Source organism: Sorex fumeus, unplaced genomic scaffold (assembly GCF_029834395.1).
Source record: "Sorex fumeus unplaced genomic scaffold, SorFum_2.1 ptg000034l, whole genome shotgun sequence".
Classification (NCBI taxonomy): domain Eukaryota; kingdom Metazoa; phylum Chordata; class Mammalia; order Eulipotyphla; family Soricidae; genus Sorex; species Sorex fumeus.
In genome coordinates, this window is record NW_026606091.1 from 26,873,844 (window position 1) to 26,888,721 (window position 14,878).

General features: G+C 52.2%; 1 protein-coding gene across 2 annotated transcripts in view; it reads left to right on the forward strand.

Annotated features, from left to right (window-relative positions):
* The first annotated feature begins 860 nt into the window (after window positions 1-860).
* FRMPD1 (FERM and PDZ domain containing 1) overlaps window positions 861-14,878 on the forward strand; it is a 97,118-nt gene continuing 83,100 nt past the window's right edge. Inside the window, exon 1 of one of the 2 annotated variants that reach the window (XM_056117116.1) lies at window positions 861-1,020. The gene's annotated coding sequence lies outside the window, so the exon portion shown is untranslated. The remainder of the gene's footprint in view (window positions 1,021-14,878) is intronic. The other variant, XM_056117117.1, reaches the window with a different exon arrangement.

Consider the following 14,878-nt stretch of genomic DNA (forward strand, 5'->3'; position numbering starts at 1 on the left):
ATGGGGGGAGGGGAAATCTCTTTAGGGGCTAACACCCTCCCAACAGTCCCAGAGGCAACCCCTGGAGCAAGCAGTGAGGGCACCCTCAGGTGATGCGGGTTACAGGTACAGTGTTGCACCAACCTCACTGGGCCTCACCTGCCATTCCAACTTGGGGCTCTAACACAGGTTGAGGGCCCAGTGGATCTGAACAAACATTTCAGCAAGAAAATGAGTTTGGGGATAGCAGACGCATTTGGGCAGAGGCCGGAGGGAGGGCTAGGTGTCACAGTCTAGGGCGTCAGACAAGGGCTCAGGGCCGGGTCCCAGGGCAGCCCCCCCCCACCCCGAAATTTAGGACATCCATTTCAGTGAGCCTAAGGAAGCTGACGAGAGAGCAGAGGAGGACAGGGGAGGTCCTGAATCCCAGCGCAAAGGGTTTTGTAGAAGCGGGTGTGGTGGTCCTCCGTGCCAAAGTAGGGCCCATCTTTTTCCATCTCCCTTTTTCCATCTTCAGCAGGAGGGCCCGGCGGGGGCGAGTCAGTGCTCCCAAAGGCCTTAGAGGAGCAATCGTGCGTCAGGGAGGTGCGGGAAGGGGTGACCTTGGGAAGTCCCGGGGCGCGGCCCACAGGAGTGTGTCCTCCGCCCCCCTCCCCCATCCCCAACACCCCGGGGCCGGGGCAGACGCGGCCTTAGCCCGGCGTGGAGCAGGGCTGGCGGCGGCCGGCGGAGGCTGGGCCGGGTGGGAGCGGGACCGCCCACTGCGGCGTCCGGACCTCTGGGGCGCGCGGAGGCGGCGCGCGGGGCTCCTCCCCCGGGGCGGGGGTCGCGGCGCCGGCAGCTGGCGGGCCCGCAGCTGCAGCCTCAGCACCTGCCGCGGCCAGACGGCGCGGGCGGGCCGGGCCTGCGCCCCCTCCGGCGGCCGCCGCGGCGCGGGAGGCGGAGCCCGAGCCCGAGCCCGAGCCCGAGCCGTGCCCGCGTCGGTGCGGGGCGCGTCAGCCCGCCAGGTCCGCGTCGGCGCGGGCGGCGCCTCCTCTGCAGGTAAGGGCGAGGTCCCGGCGCCGCGAAGTTTCGGGGGACCCCCCCCCCGGGCGCCCACACCGGGGTACCTGCCCGCACCCCGGGCATCCCCCGCCGCGGCCGACGCCGCCTGCTGGTGCTCCGGGGTGGGGTGGGGGAACCCGGGGTCCCGGAGGTGGCGGCGCAGGGGGCGCGCCCGCCGCCCGTGTCGTCTCTGCACCTGGGCGAGGTGTTGCTCAAGTTTGGCGCCGGGGGCGGGTGTGGCGCGCGCGGAGCGGCGGATTGGGGACGCGCGACACCTCGGCTCCCAACTTTCCCAAGGACCCGCGCCCCGCGCTCCCCGCCCGTCCCCACCGCCACTGCGGGTCCCCGGAGTCGGGAGGGTGCCACGCCGCGCAGCTCCGCTCCAGGACCCCCGGGCTGGAGGAATCCCCGGAGTCCCAGCCTCGGGGGTCACGTCGCTGGTGTGCAGCGGCTGAGCTGTAGGAGTGTTGAGTCAGCCTTTGGGAACCGGGGTGCGCCCGGAGCGGGGGGGTAGGGGGTCCTTCCTGGCACCGCCTGTCACATACCCGCCGACTCTGTGACCTTGGGCAAGTGCCCCCCTGAGGTTTTGACTCCCGTAAAAGTGTGTGGGTGTGGCGGGGGAAGGTGGTGCGGGTGGCAGGGGAGTGTGCGTTAGGTGATGGCTTTCAAACCCTGGAAGAGTGGCATCCCCAAGTCTCTGTTTAGGGCTAGTTTCAGTGGAGGCCGTTTTCCCACCAAGAATCCACCCGGCATTTGCTCTCCCTCGCCCCCCTCCCCCCAGCGTCTAGAAAAGAGCCTTTTTGCAGCTCGCACCGGGAGTCCTGAAATAGACATGGCAAGGCTTGGTAAGCACTCGCCTTCCCTCCTTCAGTGCTTTGGACCGTCATGAAATATTCAATGGCATAATGATTTGTTTTCAAAGTGGCTTATAGATCAAGAAGTGTTTCTGTTTGTGAGTCGGTTATTTTTGTAAAAAGCCCCGAAATAAGTTTTTTTTTTTTTGGGGGGGTGGATAATGCTCTGTTCCAGGGATGCCCCTGATGGAGACCATCACACACTTGCTTCTAGTCTGTAGCAATAGTTGAGATAGTTTCCAGTCTGGAGGATAGGAAATCACTCCCCAGGGGGCTCTCTTTGGGGGGCACCATTGAATTCAGGGAGCCTCCTGATTCAAAGGTGAATTCTAGTGTCCTCGCTGCAGACAAGCCTCCCGGAGAAGGTACTTTGTTCTTTAGCCCAATCTCTTCCCCCTTGTGATGCATTTAGTATCTCCCCAGGTAGGGGTGAAATCCATTACTATGAAAGGATTCGTATGCAAGTGATTTTATTCTCCTATTTCCTTCCTAGGCTTCCTGGGTTACAGTTTCAGGCCCTAAGGAAATCACAGAACTTGCAATCCTGTGCTTTGCCACAGCTGGAACACATAGGGCAGCAGTCCCTAAGTTCGCCTTTCTCAGTGATGCTGTGGCTGGAGTGAATTTGTGCAGTCTGTCTCTCCCTGTCTTGGCGTACTTCCACTCTCTCCTGACTCCGTTCTTCAGGGCTCCAGGACTCAGGAGAAAACAAACAGGAAAGATACAGACAGTCTATAGGAAGGATGCCCTCTTCCCCCGGAGTTAGGAGTCTAGGGAGGAAGGATGGAGGGAATGGTGTCTTGGGGTGTCTTTGGATCTGTCCCCTGGGACTCAGGGTGATGTCTCACTGGGGAGGAGAGGGGAGTCCTGAACCATGGGAGGTGAAAGAGGAAGGAGGATGTTGGCAGAACGTGAAAGGAACTGTTGAGAGCAAAGACACAGAGGCAGGAAGAGCAGAGCAAGCAGGGTCCAGGACGGGAGTCTGGGGAGATGAGTCAGAGCAGAGAGGATAGGGGAAAGAAATTTGGTAGCTCTGAGCCTGACCTTGAAGCCACACTGGCCTTGGGGTATTTGGCCTGGCCTTGGGGTATTTGGCCTGGCCTTGGGGTATTTGGCCTCTGAGCTTTCCTTTTCTCACTTGTACCAGGGGAACTGGCCATAATTCAGACTTGCAGGGTTCCATGAGGTCCTGGGTAAAATAAAGTGCCTGATAAAGTGTTGGCATACAATAGGTCATGAGAATAGCCCCTTTTTTGAGCATGTTCGTGGTTGAGTTTCATGGCTGTTGCTCTTTCTGTTGGAGTACATGAACAGTGCCTTTTGTTGTAGCTGGTGCTTTGCCTCCCTACCTAGATGCAGTTCTTTGGACGATGCGTTTTTGAGTTTAGGGAGCCTCCTGATTCAAAGGGCGGGGGCTTCTCAGTTGTGTGACTGGGAGGGTGCTCCGATCAGACATGACATCATGGGCAGTTGGTGTCTTGTAAATAAGGTTCTCTGGTGGGAAGCCACAGAGGGGTTAACTGGAAGCTGCAAGCAGTACTTGCTTCCCACAAGCTTATCGCCACCGTGCTCAAGGACCCAGGTGGGGAGATTTAGCAGGCAGCCGCCGTGATACAAATACCCACATTGTCCATAGAGATGGGGAGCTGGGGTCTGGCTCTCATCTGCCTCCCTGTAGGTTGCCAGGGACTTGCAGTCGCCCAGGAAAGAGAATCCAGAAGGCAGCTGGAGGACCATGTTGCTGGACCTTGTGAGGCCGGGCATGATACTGTCTTTTGTTCATGTCAAGCCAAGAACCTCAGTGTGTGCCAGAGAATCATTCTAGATGTCCCAGGAATACACTGGGCCAAAAGACAACCCCCACCCTCCCACCCCCCCATCCCCCGTCTTCCAGGAGTTAGTAGGAAACAAGTAAATATGCCAAGAGGGAACGGAGACATGGAACCAGCTGGTGGTGGTGGCCTGAGTCGGAAGGAGCAGGGCAGCTCTGAAGGGGCTCAGCTGTGGCTGAGAATGTGGGCACTGTGGCCACACGATCCGAGCTGGAACCCTGGCCCCTGTGCCAACGGAACACATTCTACGGTCAGGCCGTGTCATCTTTGTGCTTCCCATTCTTCATCTGGAGCCTGGGCTGAAGAGCAGCACCCACCTGACTGGGTTGCTCAGAGGCTTATGTCGGTTGGTTGATAAACATAAAGTACTTAGAATAGTGCTGGGAATAGAGCCAGCCCCCGATAAGAGCTAGATCAAGGGGGCCCTGTCTGGGGTGGAAGTGGGGGAGAGAGAGTCCTTTTCATTAGGAGAACCAGTCAAAGTCCGGATATTCAGAAGTCTGGACACCTGAAAGGTGCCTTCTAGGACCAGACGGACTATTTGCGTGGGAACTACACCCCCAGTTACTGGGGAGACGCCCAGCAGACTCTCTGCACCTTCAACACAAAGCTCTGATAGAGGAGATTTGAAAAGAGAAGCATCGGCTGTGGTGTCTGCAGGCCCTGGGGGTGAGCTGTGCTGCTGCTCTCTCACCTCTTGGACCTCCCTTCCTGACCCTTTGTCTCTCCGCCTGACCCTCCCTTGCCCCCCCCCCCCCCCATTCAGGCTCTGAGAAGAGGTGCCCCTGGGCTGCTCATTTGTGTTAAAAGTTTGGCCATATGCAAGGCAAATACCTTAATCCCTGTTACCATAAGTGAGTTTGGGCCCCAAGTACCAGCAAAGCTAGGCTTGCCCACTGGCCCAGGGGTTCCAGTGGCCAGTTGCGCCCTCCTCGCCCCAGAGCAGGGGTGCAGAGCTCACGCTGACTGCTCCACCGTTGCCTCCTTGCCTAGTTACTGCTTCCCCCCCATCATTTCTTTTTTTTTTTTTAACCTCCAGAAGCTCCTTCCACCCTGGCCCCATCTTTCCACTCACTGAATGTCTGGCTTCTATTTTCTCTGCCCTAAAGCATGGCTTGGAGACCTTTAGCGGGTCTCTTATGGACGAGCACTGAAGTCTAGAGACCTGCAACTTGGGGACACTTTCCATGCCTCTCCCAGATTCCCTCCTCTTTGTCCCTTTTCCACTGTCTCCCCTCCCACCTGCCGAGGCCTCCAGGCCTCGGTCCCTGCACGAGGCCCCTCTGCTTAGCTCGTGCCCACCTGGAGACTCTGTTCTGTTCTTTCCACTGCCCCTGGCCTGAGGTTTTCATCCTCCCCTGATCTCCCATTGCTCTCCGTATCCTGCATGGAGAAACCACCATCCACCTCTGAGGATTTTATACAGGGTCACTTGTGACTGTGGTCTGGGGAGAAGGCAGCCAGTGTGTCCCTCTGACCTCCACCCAGCTCAGAGCCTGCCGTAGCGCACATTTGACCTACACTCGCTCTATAGCATCGGCAAAGCCCATGATGCTCCCAACAGCTGAAATGGTTTGAGACAAGCCAGAAGCGGATGCTAGACGCTGGTGCTGAGCACCGGGTTCCTCGGCAGAGCTTCCCTACATGTCCCCAGGCCTCCCCCTGCCGTTCCTTCCTTTAGGGAGACTGAGTGCAACCTCATGTGAATCTGAATTTTGTGCTTTGCTTTTTTTTTTTTTTAGGGGTGAGGCACGATTGGCAGTGCTCATGGTTGGGGGGGGGCACTTCCAGATCTATAGGGGTCTCTACTCCCCTGTTCTTAGGGATAGCTCCTGGTGCTGCTCGAGGGTGCTGCCCTGTGGTCTCAGGGACCGAACCCTGGCCTTGGGCATGCAAAGCATGTACTGAGCTGTTTCTTCAGCCAGAACCTGAAATTTTTGTTGTTGTTCTGCTTTGTTTTGGGAGGATTTTTTGTTTAAAGTTTTGGTTTGTTTTTGGTATCATACCCTACAGTGCTTGATGGTTGCTTGCAGCACTCCAGGGGTGGGGGAGTATGGTGCTGGGATGAAACCAGAGTTGGCCATATGCAAGGCAAATACCTTAATCCCTGTACTATATATCTTTGACCCTGAATCTGAATTTAGTTGTTTCATGCAGCAATAAAAGTAATTTTCTTAAAGATAATCTGTAAAAAATTGAAACTTTGAGCTGGATGTATTTTGCAGCAATTGTTGATTTTTTGTGTGTGTGTGTGGGGGGGGGCGGGTCACAGCGTGGTGATGCACAGGGCTTACTCCTGGCTCTGCACTCAGGAATTACTCCTGAAAGTGCTCAGGGGACCATATGGGATGCTGGGAATCAAACCCAGGTCAGCTGCGTGCAAGGCAAACGCCCTACCCTCTGTACTACCGCTCCAGCCCCAGCAATTGTTGATTTATATAAGGATTCTTCATCTTCCCCAAAGATCTGACAAGCAAAGATTTTCCAGTACCACACAAGCCTGTGTACCTGTATATAAAACTTTCCAGTCACACACAGGTCTGTGAACTAGTATACACCATACAGTAAATAAAAAATTGATTTATGCACACACAGCTATTGTAGCTATGCTTCTGCTCTTTACATATACCAAAGTTAATTCATGGAAACAGATAACAAAATCTCAAATTTGTTTCGGCAACAATGAATTACTTTCTGCAAATACGAGGGTTGTCTTTTGGTTTGCTTATTTGATTGATTAACTCTCTGCCTGAAGTATGACCAAAAGCCCTCATTTATTTACTCATTTTGGTGGCCACACCTGGTGATGCTCAGGGATTAACTCCTGGTGGTGCGGGGAGGATCATATGGGGGTGCCGTGGATTGAACCTGGGTCCACTGCATGCAAGGCAAACATCTTGCCCACTGTGCTAGCTCTCTGACCCTGACCAGAAGGCCTTTTTAGTGCTTGGCCAGTCAATGAGAGGCCAGAGCCGTGATTTTAACTGACACTATATTGTCAGGGGCACCCCTGAGTTTGGAGGTCTTTTCACCAGTGGTTAGCAATGCCTTAGACTTAAGTCATTTACAAAGCTGGCTACTAAATGTGTGACCTTAACATGGATTCTTTTAGGAGAAATTCTTTTAGGGAGGGCAGGCACTAATGACAAGTTAGAGAAGATTCAGTGGTAAACTCAAAAGTATGAATATATATATTCTTTTGACCTCTCTTGAGGAATGATCTCAGAAGCTCCGCTATTTCAGTAAAAAAGGGGAACCTGGCAAAATTTCAAACTCCTAAATGGAGAGAGCTTCATAGGAATTCATCCAGATGCAGCAGAGCTTAGTTCTCGGAGGTTTTGACTTAAGAGAAGACAGATGTGCGGGCAGATGAGAAATGTGTCCTGCTCTGATGATCCAGAATGGGGGTGGAGGGGAGAGCTTGTTACCACCAGTGATATGCCCCCACCCCCAACAAAACAGATCAAAACCCCTCTCCGGAGCTAAACTTGTGTGCATGGTCATAATTTACTTCTGAGTTACTACCGGTATTATTTCTTTGCTCCAAATGTAGGCTTCAGAAGGATGCTAAAGAGAAGCAGTTGCTCAGATACAGAAGAGGATGCCATTTATTTGTTCTTATGGAAGTAATTCGGTTGATTACTGGAGTCTCTGTCCTCTGATTTTCCCTAGAGAAGGAGCTTGAGCCAGACTGTCCAGGGCTCCTCCGGGACTGGGGGTGTGCTGGGGGCTGCTGGTCAGGTTAGATGATGATGTTTCTGTGGAGCTCTATGTTTTGACTTTTTCCATTCTCAGGGGACAGGGGATATTGTATACATATGGACAGGAAGAATTGATTATTCCTTTCCTGGCTTATTCTTGGGTAGTTGTAGTACTCAGTTCCTCTCATAAGCTGTGTGATGAAGTCCTTAGTGAGAGCATGCCCTGTGTAAATGCTGAAAATTTAGATTCACACGGGGTATGTCACAGGATATTTAGCCAATAGTCATAGAGATTCAAACAGGGCCGCCAGCTCCAGAGACGATCAAGTACAGCCTTTGTCTGTCACAGGAATTCCCCTAGAACAGTGGGACCTGCCAGTCCCCAAGGTGCTTCTGTTCCTACTCTGATTTTTATAAAGTTCTTCCTGAACCAGACTCTTTTTTTCCCCCAGCTAATGGCTAGCCACCATTGGCCTTAATTCTGCCCTATTGCTGCCTCCCTCCCCACACCCAAATCTATTTCTTCTTCCCTATGATAACCACCTAAGACATTTGATCATTTGAAGTTAGAAATCAGGGCCCCAAATTTTACTTCTTTTGTCAGATCACCCCAGTTTATCGAGGGTCTGGGAAAGACAGAGGTGAGAACTGGACACGGTTGTAGGTGGTGAGGTTTGATGTGTCTAGAGGAAGGAAGATCAGGCAGCCTCACTGTAGAGCCTCTCCCTGGATTAGCACAACCAAAGACCCAGTTAGACTCCCAGAAAACTCTTCCCCTAGAGTTTTCCTCTTCTGGTTCCACACAGGGCTCAGGGAAGTGCATCCCGCTGGTCAGAGACTTCTGGTGGGCTATTGCGGGGAGGGCTTTGGACCAGTGGCTGTATGCATTGGCCTCTTTCGGGCAACTGAGATCCCTCATCTGATTCCTTCTAAGGCGTTATATAGGTGTCCAGTGGCTGCCGTAATGAATCATCTCCGTGGTTTAAAACAATAGCAATTGATTCTTTCACAGCACCAGCAGGCGACTCTCCAAGGTTGAGGTGTTGGCAGGACCGTGCTCTCTGGGAAGGTTGGTGGTGGTGGTGGGGGGGGGGGGGGCGGGGTAAGAAGTCCTTCTCTGCCTTTCCCAGCTCTCTCTGTCTTGGGACTCCATCCCTCCAGTCTTTTCCTTCTCCGCGTCCTTGGGTACCTCTCCTCCTTTGCTTCTGCCTGGTTCTGTTCTCCCTCTGACTCATTTTGTCATGGTTGAAGCCACCTTACTTGCTACCAGGTTCTAAGGTTCCAGTGAGCATCACTGAAAGTTCACACGTGAAGTTCTGGCCAGTCAGGCTCACTCATAAAAGGACATTTGGCTTCCGCTTTAGGGCCCACCTGCGTATTCCAGAATGAGCCCCCACATCTGAAGAGCTTCAATTGAATTACCTCTGCAAAGACCATTTCCCCAAGTCAGGTCACACTGACCTGCCCTGGGGTTGGGCTCTGTCCCTGTTGGTCTGGCCTGGGTTGGGAGGATGAGAGTCTCTATTTTCTCTGCTTCTATGACTGACTGGCTTTTCTCTGGAGCCACTCTTACTGGCCCCAGGCTTTCATTCTGCAAGTTTCACTTCTCCTTCTCCTCCTGACTCCTCTTGCCGTTAATCAGCCCTCATCAGCCCTGTTCCATGAGTGGGGTGGAGTGGGCTGGGCCTCTGGGACTAGGCTGCCCAGGACCACGCAGGCATGTCTTTCGGACCCCTTCCCTCCTGTTCACCAGCAAGCTCAAGCTGGTCGGGGGAGTTTTTATCAATGGGAAGTAGGAACTGTGCTCGTAAAATATTCATGAGCAGTACTTAGACCTCAGGGCCATCCTTCAGGGAAGGAACCTGCTCTGGAGAGGATGGAGAGGGGTGTGCGCAGGAGACTTCCTGCCCCAGCCTTGCCCCTCTCGTGGGCTCTCAAGTCTCTTTGCTCCTTCATGCCCACTCACAGGGCCCTTCCTGTGCAATGCTGGGGAATGCTATTTGCAGCCCGGAAAGCACATTGTGGTATGATCTTTTTGGCCTGTTGTCTGGCCAGCTTTGTTCTAAGATCATTTGTTTTATTTTTATTTATTTATTTGAGACTCCCAACTGTGCTCTGGGACTTGGAGGTCTGGGTTCTGGGGCACACTCTGAGAAATACTGTTCTGTTTGGGACTGGTGATCTGGGGGCGACTAGCCGTACTCCCAACCTACACACACAGATGCTGTGGGCTGGGATGTGTGTGTGTGTGTGTGTGTGTGTGTGTGTGTGTGTGTGTGTGTGTGTTATGGTGTGGGGAATCTAACTTAGGGCCTTGAGCAAGGCTCTAGTCCTTTTGCTCTTTCCTGGCCCCGTGGTACTCTCATTGGCATCTTCAGTCTGCTGTTAGCTCCTGGATTATTCAGCTGCATGAGAAAACTTTACTCAGAGTGTGCTGATGGCTGACACTGCTGTGTACCCAGAAGATCCAGGGTGAGTGCAGGAGTCGGTTGGTTTATTTTGTTTTGGGGCCACACCTGGTGATGCTCAGGGGTTAGTCCTGGCTCTGCACTCAGAAATTATTCCTGGCGGTGCTCAGGCGACCATATGGGGTGCCGGAGATCCAACCATGGCCAGCCACTTGCAAGGCAATCGCCCTACCCACTGGCCTGTGTATGAGAGTTGGGTCCAGGGAAGCCAGGGATGAGAGCTGAGGACAAGTAAAAGAGGACAGTGGCGGCGGGGGGGGGGGGTGCATGGACACTCTCAGCTCCTGATTGCCGTCCCACTCCTGCCCAGATTGTCACACCCCTCCCTCCCCCTCCTTCGCCCCCATACCAAGTCCGCAGAGGAGGCTGATCTGGGTTCACGCTGCTTTGCTAAGAAACGCCTGTGGTGCAGCAACGAGGGGAGCAGGAAGGGCTGAGGAGGAGGGGGATTTGCTGAATCAGAGTCCCTGCGGCTGGAGCAAGTTCGCGCAGGGCCGGGTGCTGCATACTCTGGAGACCCGTGGGAGCCCACAGAGAGGCGTGGCCGTGCCTTGGGTGACATCCAGGAAGGCTTCCAAGAGGGATCGGCATAGCACTGAACCTGAACAATGAGTAAGAGAGAGAAGGGGGGAGCACGATAGGTAGAGCAGCACCCACCAAGATGCCATACGCTGTGTCCCCTCCAGGCCCCAGAGTGTCCCCTTCCTGGTCATCCAACATGACCTGACCGGTGAGAGATGCAGGTTAGAACCTTCAGGAGTCTCTAGCGTTAGAGCAGCTGTTCCAGGCACGAAGCCCGGAGGGCGGGGAGGGCCGGCCCTTCTGCAGCTCTGGTGCTGAGTTTCAAGATCGCCGATCTCACATTTTGACTAGGCTTGTTGGATGGCAATATTCCTGTGTCGAAATGCCTTGCTTGATCTGAGAAGTCTTTTCCAGGCTGCAGGAGCCCCCATCCTTCCCCATCGCCCCTCTAGGGCAGCACAGTCATGGTCACAGGGTGTCTCCCTAGAAGCTCCCTGGAGCAGGGGCCTAGTTCAGCTGCCAAGAGAATCCCCTGGGCAGAGGCTGGGCCCATGGAACTCACTGAGGAATGAGGCGTGAACGCCCACGATGGCTTCCCCTGCTGCCCGTGTGGCTCATGGCCATCATGTCAACGGCGAACACCAACTCAGAGTTTCTCCTGCTTGTATCTGTCCTGCTGTGGATCTGCCCGTCGCCTTGCACAGGGGCAGCGGGTAGGGAGGCGGCCGACCTCACATCTGGTCCCTGGAGCTGCTGCCGGGTCCCGCACTGCAGCCAGGCCCACCTGAAAGTTGTTCACTTAGCCACGCTGCCTTTTCCCAGCTGCCTGAAGCTTCCGGACCGAGATCCAAGAGGGTACAGGAGAATGTGCCTGGGCTCGGAAGCCAGACTCAGTGTTCTTGCCTTAGTCTCATCACTTATTTCCTTTGGGGGTAGAGGGAGCATCTTTGGAACCACACTCAGCAGTGTTTGGAGGTTTCTCTCAGCTCTGTGCTCAAGTCTTCTCTCCCAGAGGTGCTCTGGGGACCATGCGGTTCTGGGAAAGGAAAAGCAAACAGCCTCCTTGATCTCTCCAGCTCCAACATTTGTGTATTTGGTGGATCATCTTTTAAATTTACAGGAAAGAAGACATGGGAGGGATAAAGGGTAAGGTGGGTTCCCCCACCCCTTCCCACCATCAGGCAGACTCAATAAGGGCCTTGGTCTTTTTTTTTTTCTTTTTGGGTCACACCCGCCGATGCTCAGGGGTTACTCCTGGCTCATACACTCAGGAATTACTCCTGGCGGTGCTCGGGGGACCATATGGGATGCTGGGAATCAAACCTGTGTTGGCCATGTTGGCTGCGTGCAAGGCAGATGCCCTACCGCTATGCTATCGCTCCAGCCCCTGGGGCCTCGTTCCTTTTTCTTCATTGTCATGAAGAGAATGAAGACTTCCTCCTGTGGGAGAGGACAGCCCCAATCCATTGCAACTTCCCGAGTCATCCTTCCCTTCCAGTCTCATCAGGCCCTCCAGCATGGCGGCTGACTTCATGTCCAGCCCTGTGGAGGGCTACTTTGCCTGCATGATTTTGGATCTTCTCCCTGTGGGCTGAATTCTTCCTAAGGTCTTTTATAACTCAGACATGCTGTTGAATTTCACAGTATAGATTGATCATCTGTCCACGTGCAGTGGGAAATGCTCTAGACCTTAGGGGACAGAGGTAGAACAATGGCCTGCAGCCTGGAAAGGTCACAGCTCATTGCTGGGACAGGCCTAGCAAAAACCATGTGCAGGACTCTGCCAAAGGGGTTGAACTTCCAGCGGAGGGGAATGGGAAAGGGTTGGCCCTTGCAATTTTTTTTTCCCTAAAAAGGAAGCTGTCTAGAGATGTTTGTGACTAGTCTGGAGGTTCAAGAGGGAGGTTCCTCACTGGTGGTGGTACTAGCATGTTTGCTTAGAATGAGCAGGCAAGGTGAAATTCTCATCTGGCAGGGTATGGGGTAGGATACTTCTTTCCTCTTTTATCTTTCCTGCCCTTCTGCACTGAGCAACAACAACAAAAAGACAACCCAGATCTCTAGAATATGTTGTCCTTTATGCCTAGAAGCACCGTTTTTACAAGTACCCTGCGTGCCAAACTGAAAAATGTCGTGGTAGGTGCATCAAGAGACAGTCCATCTCTCTTTTGCCACAGTTGTCTTCTGAAGCTAATTTTCAAAGACATTTTCAATTTTCCCAGCTGTCTGGATGACACCGAGTTGCATACATTCAGTGCCCTCTCAGCCCATCTCTTGTACTTATCCTGCCTGATTTAATTTGGCTAAATTCTCTAAGGTTCTGTTGATGGCCAATCATAAGTTACAGCCAGTGAGAGAGGATATATATCACTATCCAGAGGCTTCTTTCCTGGCCAAGCTCATAAGCCTCAGACCCAGGAATGCATGAGCAGAGCCATTCATTCATCAAGAGTTCCTGAACTGTCCACGTGCCAGGGTACCTGCCCCAGGAAGAGCCGTGTGGAGAGCTGGGGGTGGAAATGGTTTTCCAGAGTAGTCTCTGGAGGAATCTGCCTCGGAGATGGGCCAGAGATTGCGAGCCAGAGTTAAGCAGCCCGGGGACTGGAGCAGTTCTGCAGGTGAATTCAGACTGAGGTCATTTTTTCCGTCTCATTCCCAGCTCTCACTCTCATGCCTTAATGATGGAACTATTCCTTCAATACTTCATCCTTGTAGTAGACTTCAGGGGCTTGGCTTGGGATGCTCCCTGTGCTGCTTCTTCCCTTTCATCCATCAGTAAAACCCTCATTCTCTTTCAATCCAAGTGTGCCTTTTTTTTTTAAACTGGGACCTCATTGGCTCACCCTCTCTTCCATTCTCATTGGCTCCCCCTGTCTAGCTTCTCTTAGTGTAGTATGGTGTCTGGAGTGCGCCAAACTCCCACCCTTTAACAGCCAATCTGTGAAGAAATGACCATTGTGTGTATTTGTGTGTGTGTGTGTGTGTGTGTGTGTGTGTGTGTGTTCTGTGTCTAAGTTATGGACTGGAACTGTGAAATATTTGCTGAGAAAAGAATAACAGGCAGCCAAGTAGAAATGGGAGTGTTGGGATACTAAGCCAGGAGACCACCAGGCAGCCTTGAAGGCGAAATGGTGGGGCAGTGCCTTTTGGAGAAGGAACAGAATGTCAAATTTCTGATGAATAGAAGTACACAATTTTTAAAAAGTGCTCAGAAAAAAAAAACAATTTTCTGCACTGAACATTTAAAGAACAATCTGTCACTGGAGTAGTGAAAGGGCTGCACATAAAAGCCCTTACGCCCCCTTTATAAATCTACTGAGAGTTCAGTGAGCAATTAGGCGAAGTTGCTCTCTTACTGCGGGAGGAAGTTGAGACTAGGAGAACCTTTTGGAGGGCAATTTGGCTCTATCTGAAGCTTTAAAAATGTGCATAGTCTCAGGTCTGGGTGTATAGCTCAACAGTAGAACATATGTCTCACAGCTATGAGACCCCGACTTTGATCCTGGCATCGCAAACAAACAAACAAAAAAAGTGCATAATTTTTCAGTCCTTCTGTACTACTCCTAAGAACTTAGAATAACCAAAGATGTGTTATGCAAGAATGCTTATATCAACCTGTTCTGTAATATAGTCACTGATAAAATTAGCCAATTGTCCAGAATTAGGGGTAGACTTTTAAAATGGACTTTCTTGGCGGTGGGAAATGTACACTGGTAAACGGATGGGTGTTGGAAACCCAAATTGTGTGACTGAAACCCAATCATGAATAACTTGGTAACCATGTATCTCCCGGTGATTCAATTAAAAAGGAGAAGACAAACATCCAAAAATAAATAAGTAAAATGGACTTCCTATCCATAGGACATAAAAAAAAATAATGCTGTCAGGCCAGAGCAATAGTACAGCCAGCAGGTAGGACATATGCCTTCCTTGCATTTGGCCATTCCAAGTTTTGTCCCTGGCACTTGATATGGTCCCTGAACCCTCCAGGGGTGATCCCTGAGTACAGAGCCAGGAGTATGCCCTGAGGTGTACCCAGATGTGACCCCAAAACCAATAAATAAAGTAAAATAATTTTAAAAATTAGAAATAATGCTGTAGAATAACAAAGAAATAGGATATGTTTACCTCATGGGGTTCTAAGGAAAAAAAAATCAGGCTGTCAACCACTATATACAGTGAGTTTCCTATTAGTTTAGAAATGTGTCTTTACCACTGATAACCTCTCAGTGTCTGTATTGCAAACCATAATGCCCAAAAGTAGAGAGAGATTATGGGGAATATTATCTGCCATGGAGGCAGGGGGAGGGTGGGAAAGGGGGGTATACCGGGGATATTGGTGGTGAGGAATGTGCACTGGTGGAGGGATGGGTGTTTGATCATTGTGTGATTGTCACCCAAACATGAAAGCGTGTAACTATCCCATGGTGATTCAATAAAAATTAAAAAAAGAAAAAAGAAACATGTCTTTTCATCCA